Source organism: Lepus europaeus, chromosome 5, assembly GCF_033115175.1.
Source record: "Lepus europaeus isolate LE1 chromosome 5, mLepTim1.pri, whole genome shotgun sequence".
NCBI classification, from domain to species: domain Eukaryota; kingdom Metazoa; phylum Chordata; class Mammalia; order Lagomorpha; family Leporidae; genus Lepus; species Lepus europaeus.
Genome location: NC_084831.1, coordinates 5936055 through 5950923, shown reverse-complemented (window position 1 = coordinate 5950923; position 14869 = coordinate 5936055). Strand labels below are relative to the sequence as shown.

At 59.8% G+C, this 14869-nt stretch overlaps 1 protein-coding gene across 1 annotated transcript in view; it reads right to left on the bottom strand.

Moving 5' to 3' along the window:
* The window catches only part of SPSB1 (splA/ryanodine receptor domain and SOCS box containing 1), a 59501-nt gene extending 44850 nt beyond the window's left edge, over positions 1–14651 (bottom strand). Inside the window, exon 1 of the mRNA XM_062190384.1 lies at positions 14570–14651. The gene's annotated coding sequence lies outside the window, so the exon portion shown is untranslated. The remainder of the gene's footprint in view (positions 1–14569) is intronic.
* Positions 14652–14869: the final 218 nt, after the last annotated feature.

Here is a 14869-nt window from a genome sequence, read left to right as displayed (position 1 = left end):
CCCCACTCAACAGGGCTCTCAGTCTCAGTGAATAAATCCAGGCATGGGAAAGTGCCCAACATAGCGCCTGGCACATGCCATGAGCCTCCAGAAATGCCGAGTGGCGTAAAGCCGGGAGGAAAACAGATCCACGCACGAGAGGCCCACGGCAGTCGCGACCGGCCTGGCCAGTAGCTGCTGCCACCAATCACCACTCCTCTGCTCCCACTGATGGCCCCGCTCCGCTGGGCAGCCTTCCCAGTTGCTTTCCAGAGAGGAAACACATTCGAGCCTGGGGGCCCTGGCTGCCTGGCTGCACCCACGCACCAAGACCAAAAACTGGCCTGGATTGGCTCCTTCTGTATACACTGAGCCCCTGGTGGAGCCAGCCCTCCACCCTACCCTGCCCAGCAGACAACACACAGACAGGCCAGGTACCACCTGCTTTGCCTGATGGTGAGTTTAAAGAGAAACAGACAGGAGTGGTGACAGTGACACCAAGGCGTTCAGAACGGTCGTTGTGAGGGTTCCTGTATCTCATCGCCTGGTCACAGCTGTGGGACAGAAAAGCAGCCCCCTGTTCTACGGAGCACAGCTCAGCACCGCCCAGAAAACTCATTCTCTCGGGAGATACTGCAAACACAGCCCCGAAACGTGGCTTTATCAGCCACACTGCGCACCTGACCCCCAGCAATGCCAGCAGGGACAAGCAGGGTACTGTCAGCTCAGTCCGGCTGCTGCCGCCTCACCCGCTCCTGCCAGAGAGCCGGGAGCGTCTCGAGAGAGGGAAGGGGTGGGTGCTGGGAGAGGCCCACCAGCCAGCCCCTCCAGGTGGCCCCAAATCTGTTTTCTGTTCAAACCGTTTTCCCTCATAAGTGAAATCTCACACAGAACCCTTCTCCCCTCAAAAAACAGAAACGAAAGATAAAAGCCGAACTACTCAGGTTGGAGCAGCCGACGGTCCCCACTGGCCAGGAGCCCTGAGGCCCCACGGGGACTTGGGGACCAGCGGGGTTGTGGGGAAGCCCGGTTTTATGTCCCCAAAACACAGAGCCCCATGTGGCCCTCTCCGGGACTCTGCTCTCACTCCCAGGCTGGACCCATCTTTCAAGGGAGGATGCCCCAGGCACACCAGGGACAGGCAGATGGGGGGGTGCTGGGGCACGGGTCTGGGACTCAAGGTCCCGGGCCCTCTGCTCTCGCCTGGCTCTGAAACTTTCTGCTATGAACATACGCAGACTGACAGCAGAGCGAGACCTTGGCCGTGGCGAGACGCGTGGGGGAAAGGAAGGAACCCCAGTGGTGGCCAGGGCCCAGCTCCCGAGGCGGCCCCATCTGGGCATCTCTCTCTCAGCGCGGGCACTGCGACAGCGAGACAGAGCAGGCATTCAGGGGCAGTAGCCGAAGGATGGAGGCATTAAAGACAACCCTTTATCCCCCGCTGTGCAGATGCCCCTACACGTGACACGGGGCGGGCGGGGAACAGGCGCTCAGGGGTCCTGGAGAGCGAGAGGAGGGGAGAAAAGGGGCTGTGCACACAAGACAGCCCACCTGGCTGTGGCTACAGGGAAGGGCATCTATCTGCATAAATCTAAGTTTATTTATTCGAGACAGCGACAGAACTCCCAACCGCTGGTTCGCTCCTCAAGATGCCCCCAACAGCCGGGGTTGGGCCAGGGCCATGGCTGGAAGCCAGGAGCTCGGGCCAGGGCTCCCACATGGGTGGCAGGGAGCCGACGACTTGATCCATCCCTGCAGCCTCCCAGGGTGTGCACGAGCAGGGATCGGGAGCCGGAGCCAGGACTCCACGAGGCTGAACGCCTACTCTAAAATCTCCTTTGAACATCACGTTTCTCCAGACGAGGGAGTCCTTTTTCGGAACCCTGGGGGTGGGCGTTGCGGCACGGCCACGTAAGCTGCTGCCTTGGGCTCTCACATCCCGTCGTGTAGTGCCTGGTTCGAGGCCTGGATACTCCACCCCCACCCCCACTCCAGCTTCCTGGGACGGCAGCAGATCACGGCCGTGCTTGGGTCCCTGCCACCCACGCAGGAGACCTGGATGGAGCTCCAGGCTCCTGGCTTTGGCCTGGCCCAGCTCTGGCTGCTGCAGGCATCTGGGGAGTGAACCAGCAGATGGAAGACCTCTCTCTGTCTGTCTCTCCCCTTCTGTCACTCTGCCTATCAAGTGAATAAATGCATAAATATTTAAAAACAAATGATCTTTGACGTTTACATAAAACTTACGTATAACCAGGAAAACCTGAACACTGGCGGTGCCCACCCCCCCAGGATGACTTTTTCCAAGCTTCACAGCACAGGGCTATTCATCTCAACAGGGCCAAACCGAGAGGATCCCTGGACAAGGAACAGCACCCCAGGGCCTCCCCCTCCACCCCCACCCCCGTCTTCAGAGGACCCCAGCAGCAGGTCATGACCCGGAGTCTCCCAGAGCTACCCAGGGGCTCATCACCCAGCAACTGACGGAGGTGCCAAGAACGCGACGGGTGCTCACCCCTCCCACAAACCACAGCCCTGCCCGCCGTGCAGCCTTCCCACGGTGGGGGCAGGGCAACCCTGCCAGGCCTCCTCGTCAGTGCCAACAGAGGAAGAGCTCGGCACACAGAACAACATCTCCCTTCCCCCCCCCCCCCCCCGCCCCCAGAACCCTGTGCCTCGGTGGGACCCAGAGTCAAACTGCCAAGGGGTGGCCGGCGACCTGGCGGGGAGGGTCCCTGACCGGCAGACAAGGAGCGGGCGAGCCGGTGTCCAGCTTCATGGAGCCCTGAGCCCACACCGAGCACCTGGGCTGGCTCCTGGCTCTGGCTCCTGCAAACGCAGCCCCTGGGAGGCAGCAGGGGATGGCTCAGCTGGCTGGATCCCTGCCACCCGTTGAGGCCTGGCTTGAGCCCCCAGCCCCCGTGGCCTGGCCCCTGGCCGCCAGTCCCCAGCCACTGTGAGCATTTGGGGAATGAACAAGCAAGTGAGAGCCCTCTCGCTCGCTCGCTCTTTTTCTCTCCCTACCTTTCAAATAAATAAGCAAAGGACCAGGGAGTTGAACTGGGTCTCCTGAAAGACACTGGCCAGGGCCCTGGTTCCCACATTCGAAACAAACAGGGAGAAGAGAACTCCAGCTGATCCACGTGTCAGGAACGACCCTGGAGGTGGATGGGACGGGAGAGGGTTGCCAGGACAAGCCCGGGCCTGGCAATAAATGTCTAAATGCAAGGGCAATGACAGCTGAGAGGAGGCTCGGAGACACTGACCTCCCAGGGGTCAGGGAGAATCCCAGTCTGAGAATTGGAAACCTGGCAGCGGGATTCTGAGACCAGCGTCACGGGGAGGCTGGGCCAGGGCCACTGCCCCAAGCCAGCACCACTGCTGACACATATCGCCTCCCTAAGACTCTCAGCCACCCTCCAGGTGACAACCGTGCCACGTGGTAGAAGAGGAAGCCTGGGCCTGGGGCCCCAGCGAGGAAGCGCCGAACCCACCCTGAGCTCACACCTGGCTCTCTTCCTGCCCTGCCGGGAGCCACAAGCTGCGGCTCTTACTGCACCTGCTTGTCTATCAGGTGTCCACTAACCTAGGCAGTGGGGAACAAGAACAGCATGGCCAGTCCTGCTCTCCTGGAGCCCCTGGTCCAGTGGGATGCTGCGGCCATCCCTGGCACCTTGAGGGCCCCAGTGGGTGCCTGGGTTCCAGGGTGGGAGGCTGGCAGCAGCAGGTGAGGGAAACAACAGTTCTGGGAAAGAGGAGCCCCTGGGAGCTTGGTTATGGGCAGTGCAGTGGGCAGGGCTCGCAGGACAGCAGGGGAAGAGTGGCAATGTGGAGTGGGGGCGTCTGTGCCAGAGACAGAAGTGGGGTCAGCAGAGCCAAGGGGAGAAGAGGACCCCACAGCAGAAGAGGGGCCCAGGGATGACAGGGGGAGTGACAGGGGATGACAAGGGTCAGAACACAGAGGTGTCCCCATATGCTGGTGGCTGGGATGGGTCATCGAGGACCCCTGAGCAGTTTGCCAGGGGCCACTGGGAAGTGAGGAAGCAGACACCAGGTGTGGTGACCACACTTCAGAGACCGGGGGACAGAGGCTAGCGGCTGGCTGGGGGGCTGGATCCTCTCATCCTGGTAGCAGGCCGCGAGAAGCCAGAGCCACAGGCACCTCCTGCTGACAGCCTGGCTCCCAGCCCCGCCAGCTCCCGGCAGCAGCCTCCACGTTTGCGGTCGACTGACGCGCACAGCAGCCAGTGAGGCTGGGGCAGAGGCTGGGGCAGAGCCACAGCAAGGCCACTCTCCCTGGACCCTGGAACTCCTAGGAACGGTCACAAAAATGCAAAGGGACAAGAGCCCATCGAGGGGCCGCACTGTGGCGTGGTGGGTAAAGCCGCTGTCTGCAATACCGGCATTCCATACAGGTGCCAGTTCAAGTCCCGGCCACTCTACTTCCAATCTAGCTCTCTGCTGTGGCCTGGGAAAGCAGTAGAAAATGGCCCAAGTCCTTTGGTCCTGGCACCCGCGTGGGAGAAGCTCCTGGCTCCTGGGCTCCTGGCTTCGGGTCAGCACAGCTCCGGCCGTTGTGGCCAATTGGGGAGTGAACCAGCAGATGAAAGATCTCTCTCTCTCTCTCTCTCTCTCTCTGCTTCTCCTCCTCTCTCTGTGTAACTCTAACTTTCAAATAAATAAATAAATCTTAAAAAAAAAAAACCCGACAGCTGAGGGGAAAGGATGGGATGTTCTGTTTGTAAGGTACTGACACGTGGTCTGCCCAGATGCAACACCAGCGAGCGCGTGGTGAGGCTTGAGGACAACGCGCTCAGTGTGACACACGCCACAAAAGGACAAGTCCGAGTCTGGGAGTGTCCCCTCGCACAGGAGTTAGTCAGATGGCAAGCAGCGGCCTGGGCTCCAGGGCTGGGGGGCAGCCGGGAGGACAGAGCGCCGTTCGGAAGATGAAGGGCTCTGGGGATGGATGGTGGTGATGGTGAACAATGCTGTCAATGTGCCTAAGACTAAAACCAGGGCCGGCGCCATGCGTAGTGGGTAAAGCCACAGCCTGCAGAGCCAGCATCCCACACCGGTTCAACTCCTGGCTGCTCCGATTCCAATCCAGCTCCCTGCTAATGCACCTGGGAAAGCAGAGGATGCCCAAGTCCACATGGCAGACCTAGAAGAAGCTCCTGAGTCCTGGCTTTGGTCTGGCCAGCCCCAAACCTGGCCATTGTGGCCATTTGAGAGTGAATCTGCGGATGGAAGATCTCTCTCCCTGTCTCTCTCTCTCTCTAACTCTGCTTCTGAAGTAAATAAATCTTTAAAACAACAACAACATAGGCCGGCGCCGCGGCTCACTAGGCTAATCCTCCGCCTTGCGGCGCTGGCACACCGGGTTCTAGTCCAGGTCGGGGCACCGATCCTGTCCCGGTTGCCCCTCTTCCAGGCCAGCTCTCTGCTGTGGCCTGGGAGTGCAGTGGAGGATGGCCCAAGTGCTTGGGCCCTGCACCCCATGGGAGACCAGGAGAAGCACCTGGCTCCTGCCATCGGATCAGCGCGGTGCGCCGGCCGCAGCACGCCTACCGCGGCGGCCATTGGAGGGTGAACCAACGGCAAAAGGAAGACCTTTCTCTCTGTCTCTCTCTCTCACTGTCCACTCTGCCTGTCAAAAAAAAAAAAAACAAAAAACAAAAAAACCACCACCAACAACAACAGACTTAAAAGCAGCTAGGAGGTAAGTTTTATATTATTTGTATTTTACTGCAACTTTTTTAAACAAAGAGAAGCACAAATCCCCTAAACCAAAAGAGGCCTCCTTCCCAGACTTCTCGGGGACACCCAGCAGTGTCAGGGAGTTGCTGGGGTGGGGGCTGGGGGAGGTGGGTACATCCAGAGGAAGGTGCCAGGAAAGAGCCCCCTCTCCCCCCATCGCCTGGGCATATGCATCTCACACCACACAGCCTCTGCAGAAGGTTCCAGTTCCTGTCTCCAGCCCAGGCTTCTGCCCTGCACCAGGTCTGGCTGCCATCTGGACATGACTGCCTGGGGCACCCCCACCCGGCACAGGCTCAAAGCACCTCCATGGATCTGGTCCCGCAGTCCTGTGTGCGGGGTCCTCGGCCACTGTGACTGCTAACCAGCCAGGAACCCGGGTGGCGTCTGCAATTCTCCACCCTCCTTCCCACCTCCCATGCAGCCGGCAACGCAAGCCTGCCCATCCTCCCAGCTCCGGCCATGGGGGGCTGTGTTCTCCCCCACGACCCCCTCCAGTTGCAGCCCCTCATTGGATTCTTCCGGCACCCGTGACTTTTCCAGTGAGGGTTCTCCAGAGATCAGGGCCTCCAGGGCAGCTGCACACGGAGCCCTGGGGGGGGGGGGGGGCTTATGGAGGCTGAGAAGGCCCAGAGCGGGCCATCTGTGAGCGCGAGACCCAGAGAAGCTGGAAGCCAGCTTCCGTCCAAGTTCAAAGGCCTCAGAGCCACAGAAGCCCCCGGTGCGACTCTCAGTGCAAAGCCAGAGACCTGCGAGGCCGGGGGTCACTGACAGGCGGGAGATCCTGGAGTTCGGGGTATCCCAGGGCAGGAAAAGGGGTCCCAGCTCCAGGAGACGGCAGAATTTACCCTTTGCTGCAGTTTCTGGGGTCCCCAAAAGTTCACCTGCTGGAAGCTTAGTCCACAAGCTCTTCGTGCTGTCTCCAGTCTGGAGGTGCGGCCTTGGGGTGTAACCGGAACTAGACCCATGAGGCCCCATACGAGGAGGGGCTGAGGCCTGAGGCAGTGCACCCGCTCTGTCCCAGCTTGTGACACCCCTCCCTGCCATGTCTGGAGCAAGAAGCCCTCCCCAGAGGCCGGCTCCAGAACTCTGACCCCGATAAGCCCCTGTCCCTGGGAAGTGAGGCCGTCTCAGTATTCTACCGCGGCAGCACAGAACGGACTAAGACACCATCCTCCGTCTGTGTTTCTGCCGGGGTCCCCGCCAGGCCCACCCATCCTCACCGCTAACGAACACGCCTGTGCCACCCAACGGCTCTAACCAACACCAAGCCCCTGAGCTTCTCTCCAGCACCAGGGCAGGCCGAGCGCTCCCCCGGCGCCCTGGGCGTCCGTTAATCCAGTCAAGAGAACACCAAAGTCAGCCCGCCCCAGTCCACCCCTGCCAACCTGGCAGCCACACACATCTCCTTAAACCACACTTCACCTCCAAAGACAGACAGTGGCAGGGTCACGGTCGCACCCAGCGTGATACGACTGAAACGCACGGATCCTTCCCCTAAAAGAAAGTGAACCCTAGCCAGCGTCTACTCCTGCCCGACACCCTGACGGAGAACGCCGTGATGGAAGTGAACAAGGCTGACCTACTGACAGAAATGTCACGCCCAACGACAAGGCCCAAGAAAGAAATGCAGGCGCATGCCACACCCAAACACACCCTTACCAAAACAAGCAGGAGACCCTCCCAGCCGCCGCAGCCTGGCTCTGCCACTGGTCCCAGACCGTGGCTGGCATTCACAACCACGTTCTCCCACCGCCTGCTCCGTCTCCCGTTGCCTGCGGCAGCACCCCAGCTGGTCCCGGTTCTTGGCCAGAAGGGTGACCCACAGCTCCACTCCTCAGGGTCTGGGCCACGCGCGGTGCTGCCTGGATGACCACAGTCACAGGGCCCGATACACCGAGAGCCGTGTTCCAGACCCGCTCCTCGCACGCCGCCTTTGGGGGGCGGCGGTCGTCCGGCCTCCTCCCGGGGAGTCTGAATCAACCCCTGACTCAGAGGCTCGTGGGCCTCGGCAGCCACGGGGCAGCCGTGACTTCCAGTTCAATGGGATCATTGTTGGGTCTCCTGCGGGGTGCACTCCCCATTCTGGAACTAAGACCTCCAGGCCAGCAGAGCATAAAGTCCCAGCAACAGGAAGCCAGCATCTTGCTAGCAGGTCACTGGGGGTGACAGCGAGGGGTGCCCCTCCCGGCCCCACCCCTTGACTCCTGGACCTGAGGCTCCTGGGTGTGGGAGAAATAGCCCCGTGTACCGGAGGCAGCCTGTATCGGAGCACAGCCTGCCGGAGAACCTCGGCAGCCCTGCAGAGTGTGTCACCTAGCTGGTGCTGTCGCCATGGCCATCTCCCCGTTCTGGAGAATGGGGGAGCTGGCGAGACCAGCGAGCTCATGGGTATGGGCCCACGGCCGTACTTCTTGGGCGGTGAAGTGAGTCCTTGGTCAGAAGTGGGCACCATGGACGGCGGTTTGGATGGAAACACTGCATCGCCAGCCAGAGCAGGGGCCTGTTCCAGAAAGAACAAAACACAGGGGCCGGTGCTGTGGCTCAGTGGGTTAACGCCCTGGGGGGCAGTTCGAGACCTGGTTGCTCCACTTCCGATCCAGCTCCCTGCTGTGGCCTGGGGAAGCAGTGGAAGATGGCCCAAGTCCTTGGGCCCCTGCACCCGCGTGGGAGACCTGGAAGAAGCTCCTGTTCAGATTAGCTCAGCTCCAGCCGTGTGGTCATCTGGGGAACGAACCAGCAGAGGGAAGCCCTCTCTCTCTCTCTCTCTCTCTGCCTTTCAAATAAATAAATAATTTTTTTTTTAAAATGTGGTCACAGCCAGGGCCTCATCTCAAGTGGGCCTTCCAAGCTCACAGTGCTGAGCCCCTCCTACTCAGCAGTCCTTTGTCAAGTTGGGGGTCACCTCCCAACCCCCAAATCACCCACCAACTCCCTCATCTTCCAAGAGGCGCCTTGTGAGGGGCAGGAGCTTGAGACTCTCTCCCCCGTCATCTGCATGGGAAACCCAGGAGGCTAAGGCGTGGGCTTGGGCCTGGTCCAGCAGATCATGAGAAACCCTCCCCTCATCACCAGCTGCCTGGCCCCGCCGCGGGTCCCCAGCCCTGCACCACACAGGCCCAGGCCTCAAGGACAGGCAAGGCCAGGCGGGCCCTGGCGGATTCCCACCCCGTCTCCAGGACAAGGCCACAGAGCCTGAGCCTGCTGTGGATGTGGTTGGCCTCATGATCGGCAGACTCATTTATTTTTAATGTTGGGCAATGAACAGAACACAAAACAAGCAAGAAGCTTGCCAAAGGCTCCCAGGCAGGGCGACCAGACAGATCCTCCAAGAGCCACAGGCTTTGCCGCCCGTCCTGTCTCTAAGTCAGAACGGCGGGGCTCCCTCTGCCCCCGCCCCCACGTGGAGGAGCAGTCAGCCTCTCTCAGACTCCAGTCTTCCCTTAAATGCTTGGTAGGAAGCAGCTACAGATGGCCTGACATGGTGTGTTTGCTTTAGAATAATCATGCATGTGTAAACATGGCATACATGTATGTATCTGTGTGCATGTGGGCACGTGCTGACATACGAAGCTGGTGAGGGAATCTAGGGGCTCATCTTTGGTACATGTTTGCAACATTCCATAACAAAAAACTTCTGCTAAAAATTAACACATGCTTCTCCAACGAAAGGCTACGGAGGTGGAGACGATGCTGACTCAGGTCAAAGGTGCCACGGTGTGGATTAGAGTTTGGAGTCCACCATCTGGAGCAGGGAGACCTCGGCCAAGTCACCTGCTTGCCCAGAGCACCTGGAGGACCCGGATGAGAGGAGAATCACCCAGGATTCTCAGGATGCATGCTGAGCTGACGGGTCTAGGACTCAAGTTAGAACCTGGTATGAGCATGTGCCATAACATTGTTTCTCAAGCTGGCGTTGTGCCCCAGAGGGTTGAGCCACAGTCTGAGACACCAGCATCCCATATGGGCTCTGGTTCAAGTCCCGGCTGCTCCACTTCCCATCCAGCTCCCTGCTGATGCAGCCAGCCCCAGAGCTTGGGTCCCTGCACCCACGTGGGAGACCTGGATAGAGTTCCCAGCCTCTGGCTTCAGCCCCAACCATTGTAGCCACTTTGGGGAGCGAAGCAGCAGATGGAAGATCTTCTCTCTCTCTCAACTCTGCCTTTCAAATAATCAACAAACCTTTTAAAAACATTGCTTTCCTCTATTATTATCAGTAGGACTCATAGCAGGACAAGTGCACACGGCACTCTCAGCAGCACGAGCCTGGCTCCTGTCTCCCAGTAGAACTTGAACTTGACTCCTGGTGGGGAGGGCAAGCCTAGCCTTAAATCCCTTTAAGCCTAGACCTCATCTACCTGGCGTGGGGGGGAAGCAGGGGTGACGCACCCCAGGCAGGCCGAGGCAGACCCGCACCTGCCCTCGCACTTCCATTGGCTAAAACTCTGCAGAACAAAAAGATCGAGGGGTCCCCGCACGAGCAGCCACCGCCTAGCCCTCGAGAACCAGCGCCACAGCCCCGCACCCAGCTCACGAACACCGTTAAGAATCAGAGGCTTTGCCAACTCTGCAAACGCATCCGCACGCCAGCTCGCATCCACCTGGGGGGAGGAGTAGGTGCAAGAAGGGAGCTGGCGCTGGTGTGGCACAGCTCCTCGGTGAGCCTCGGGGGGCAGCGGGGCCTCCCGGAGCTGGGCCCCCGCCCTGCTCTCCAGCTCCACCAGCAAATTAAAGATCTGTGCTGATTCCAAGGGGGTGAGTTTTTCGCAAGAGCCCTGTGAACCCACTGAAGGGCGGATCCAGCCTTCCCCGGGCCGAAGCATGGCCTCACCCAGCTCCAAAGTGACATCACCCAGAGCCCCAGGCAAGGCCACTCCCGCCTAGGCGCTCTGAACCCCCACTGATGCGTCCAGTTCCAACCACCAGGCCCCACTGCCCCGGGCCAACGTGCAACGGCTTTTTCTTTGCTCTGCTCCTGGGATGGTGGCCAGGCTGGGCAGGAAAAGGGAGACTTGTAAAGTTCTTACACACGGTGACTCCACATCTCCCCATCTGCAAAAATTCACACACACACACACACACACACTCCATCCACCAAGGCAAGTGCTCCCTGCAGAAGGAAGGGGGTTCAGAGATAGGAGGAGGAGGAGGGTGAGGAGGGCCTCAGACAACCTCAGTGCCAGGGACGGTGACAGCAGTCACAGCCAGGACTTGGGGGTCTCGGTCGCAGCCCCGGCTGTGCAGTTTGGCCAAGGCAAGTGCTCCCTGCAGAAGGAAGGGGGTTCAGAGATAGGAGGAGGAGGAGGGTGAGGAGGGCCTCGGACAACCTCAGTGCCAGGGACGGTGACAGCAGTCACAGCCAGGACTTGGGGGTCTCGGTCGCAGCCCCGGCTGTGCAGTTTGGCCAAGGCAAGTGCTCCCTGCAGAAGGAAGGGGGTTCAGAGATAGGAGGAGGAGGAGGGTGAGGAGGGCCTCGGACAACCTCAGTGCCAGGGACGGTGACAGCAGTCACAGCCAGGACTTGGGGGTCTCGGTCGCAGCCCCGGCTGTGCAGTTTGGCCAAGGCAAGTGCTCCCTGCAGAAGGAAGGGGGTTCAGAGATAGGAGGAGGAGGAGGGTGAGGAGGGCCTCGGATGACCTGTGCAGCTGGCCAGCTGTGACCTCAGTGCCAGGGACGGTGACAGCAGTCACAGCCAGGACTTGGGGGTCTCGGTCGCAGCCCTGGCTGTGCAGTTTGGCTAAAGGAGCCACCCTCTCTGAGCCTCCAGGAAAAGGACCATTCTAGGAAAGCCTTGGAAGCAAGACGGCTTCCTTAGCTCTGGTTCTTCAGCGGGGGGGTGGGGGTGGGGGATGAGCCTACAGCGCTAGCCTCCACCCAGCACTTGCCAAACCCTCCCGCGCCCACTGCCAGGGCTGAAGCTGGGACTCCCCCTCCGCGACCCTCCTACCCCAGAGAAAATTCTTCCTAGGCCACCAACCCTTACTCACCCGGTTGGTGCTTTTACCATGAACACCTGTTAAAACTCAGCTCATGACCAGTGTCTGATGCTGCCCCGGGAGTGTTTAATTAAATATTACTCATTCAGGAAGCAACCCTGCCAACTCACCCCCAAACGGCAGGGTTCACTTTCAGAGAAAGAGAGAGGGGAGGAGAGAGCCTGCGCCCTGCTCCGGGGCACCAGCGCCTGCTGCCCCGGGGTGCCGGCGTCCCCACTTTGCAGAACAACCAGGGAAAGGCAGGCTAAGTGGCTCTCAAAGCACACACGTGCACACACGCCCCCCAAGGCGCTGGCAAACACACACAGCCTCACACCAGACACACTCACAGCCTCACATACACACACCAGACACACACACACAGCCTCGCATACACACACACACTCCAAGACACACAGCCTCACACCAGACACACACTCCAAGACACACAGCCTCACACCAGACACACACCCTCACATACACACACCACACATTCACACCCTCACATACACACCACACACTCACAGCCTCACATACACACCACACACTCACAGCCTCACATACACACACCAGACACACACACACAGCCTCACACCAGACACACACTCCAAGACACACAGCCTCACACCAGACACACACCCTCACATACACACCACACACTCACACCCTCACATACACACACCAGACACAGACTCACGCCCTCACATACACACACACACATTCCCATCAAGACACACACACACTCATATACACACAACATACACACACTCCCAAGACACATGCACTCACACATACACACATTCTGACCAAGACACACACACACATACACACACTCAGACACACAGGGTCACTCATACGTTCATACACAACACTCACACTCATAGACTCACTTTTACACACTCACAGTCACACACAGACTCACTCACACTCTCCCCCACACACATACACTCACACACACCCATACACTCTCATGATATTCCCCCACTCTCATATACACACACTCCCACACACCCATACACACTCATGATACTCCCCCACATGCACACACTCACTCTCCCACCCACACTCACACTCACAATACTCGCCCCCACAGACTCACTCACACTCTTCCACACACTCACACCCATACACACACTCACGATACTCCCCTCCCACACACTCTCCCACATACACTCACTCTCCCACATACATACACACACCCATACACTCTCACGATACTCCCTCCACACACACTCCCACACATACACTCACACACTCACACTCCCCCACACTCCCACACATACTCTCACGATCATCCCCACCCATACACACTCACACACATACACTCACACTCTCCCACACACGCACATACACACTCTCACAATCCTCCCCCCCACTCACACTCTCCCGCATATACACACACCCATACACACTCTCCCACATACATACACACACCCATACACACTCACACTCTCCCACGTACATACACACACCCATACACACACCCATACACACTCACACTCCCCCACATACACACACACCCATACACACTCATACTCCCCCACGTACATACACACACCCATACACACTCACACTCCCCCACATACACACACACCCATACACACTCATACTCCCCCACGTACATACACACACCCATACACACTCACACTCTCCCACGTACATACACACACCCATACACACTCTCCCACATACATACACACACCCATACACACTCACACTCTCCCACGTACATACACACACCCATACACACACCCATACACACTCACACTCCCCCACATACACACACACCCATACACACTCATACTCCCCCACGTACATATACACACCCATACACACTCACACTCCCCCACGTACATACACACACCCATACACGCTCACACTCCCCACATACACACACACCCATACACACTCATACTCCCCCACGTACATACACACACCATACACACTCACACTCCCCCACGTACATACACACACCCATACACACTCACACTCCCCCACATACACACACACCCATACACACTCATACTCCCCCACGTACATACACACACCATACACACTCACACTCCCCCACGTACATACACACACCCATACACACTCACACTCCCCCACATACACACACACCCATACACACTCACACACACTCACTCTCCCACATACATACACACACCATACACACTCACACTCCCCCACATACATACACACACCCATACATACTCTCACGATCCTCCCTCCACACTCACACTCCCCCACATACATACACACACCCATACACACTCACACACACTCACACTCCCCCACACGCACTCGCACTCTCACTCTCACACCCGGCCGCCCGGGCCCACCGGGTTCGGAGCCCTGAACTTGAGCCGGACAGGGACCAAGCCCCGCGCGAGCGGCCCCTCCCGCGGCTCCCCCGACACAGCCCGGCCGCCCTGGCTTTTCTGTTGTAATCGATTTCCTGACACAACCTGGGGCTCGCCCTCCGCGGCCGAGAGAGGCCGCCGCGGCTCGGGGCGCAGGGGGATGGCGCCGCCCGGAGGGCTCCCCAGGGGAGGCGCCCGGAGGGGCAGTCGGGCCGCTCTGCAAACTCGGCCGAACTGGCGGGAAAAGCGAAACCAACTTCCCCGAGGGGGTCGCGCTGCCCCCGAGCGGGAGGGGACGGGTCGCGGGCGCGGAGGCCCCGGGGCGCCCGGGCGCACGGAACTCCGCGGTCCCCGCCTGGCCTCGGCCCCGCAGGTGGGACCCGGGGCCTCCGCGCCCCGCCAGGTCCCCAGCCCGGACCCCCACCGGGCCTGGGCGCCGCCTCCCCGCGTCCCGCCCCGCCCGGGCCCCGGTGCCCTTCGCGCTCCTCCACCCACCGGTGCTCGGTGTCCGGCGCCGCCGCCGCTCTCCGGGCCGAGGGTCTCGGGCGCCCGGGCCGCGCCCGCCGCAGGGAGCGAAGCCGCCTCCTCCCCGCGGCCCCGGCGCCAGCGCAGGAGCCTGGCCGCTGCTGCGAGCGCGCGGACTGTGCGGAGGAGAGAGCGCCCGCGGGCTTTAAAGTGCAAAAAAAAAAAAAAAAAAAAAAAAAAAAAGGAAAGGCTCCCGTGGGCGGCCCGACCCCGCCCCGGCCTCGGACGCGCGGGCCCAGCGCTCGCTCGCCCCCTCCCGGAGGCTGCGGC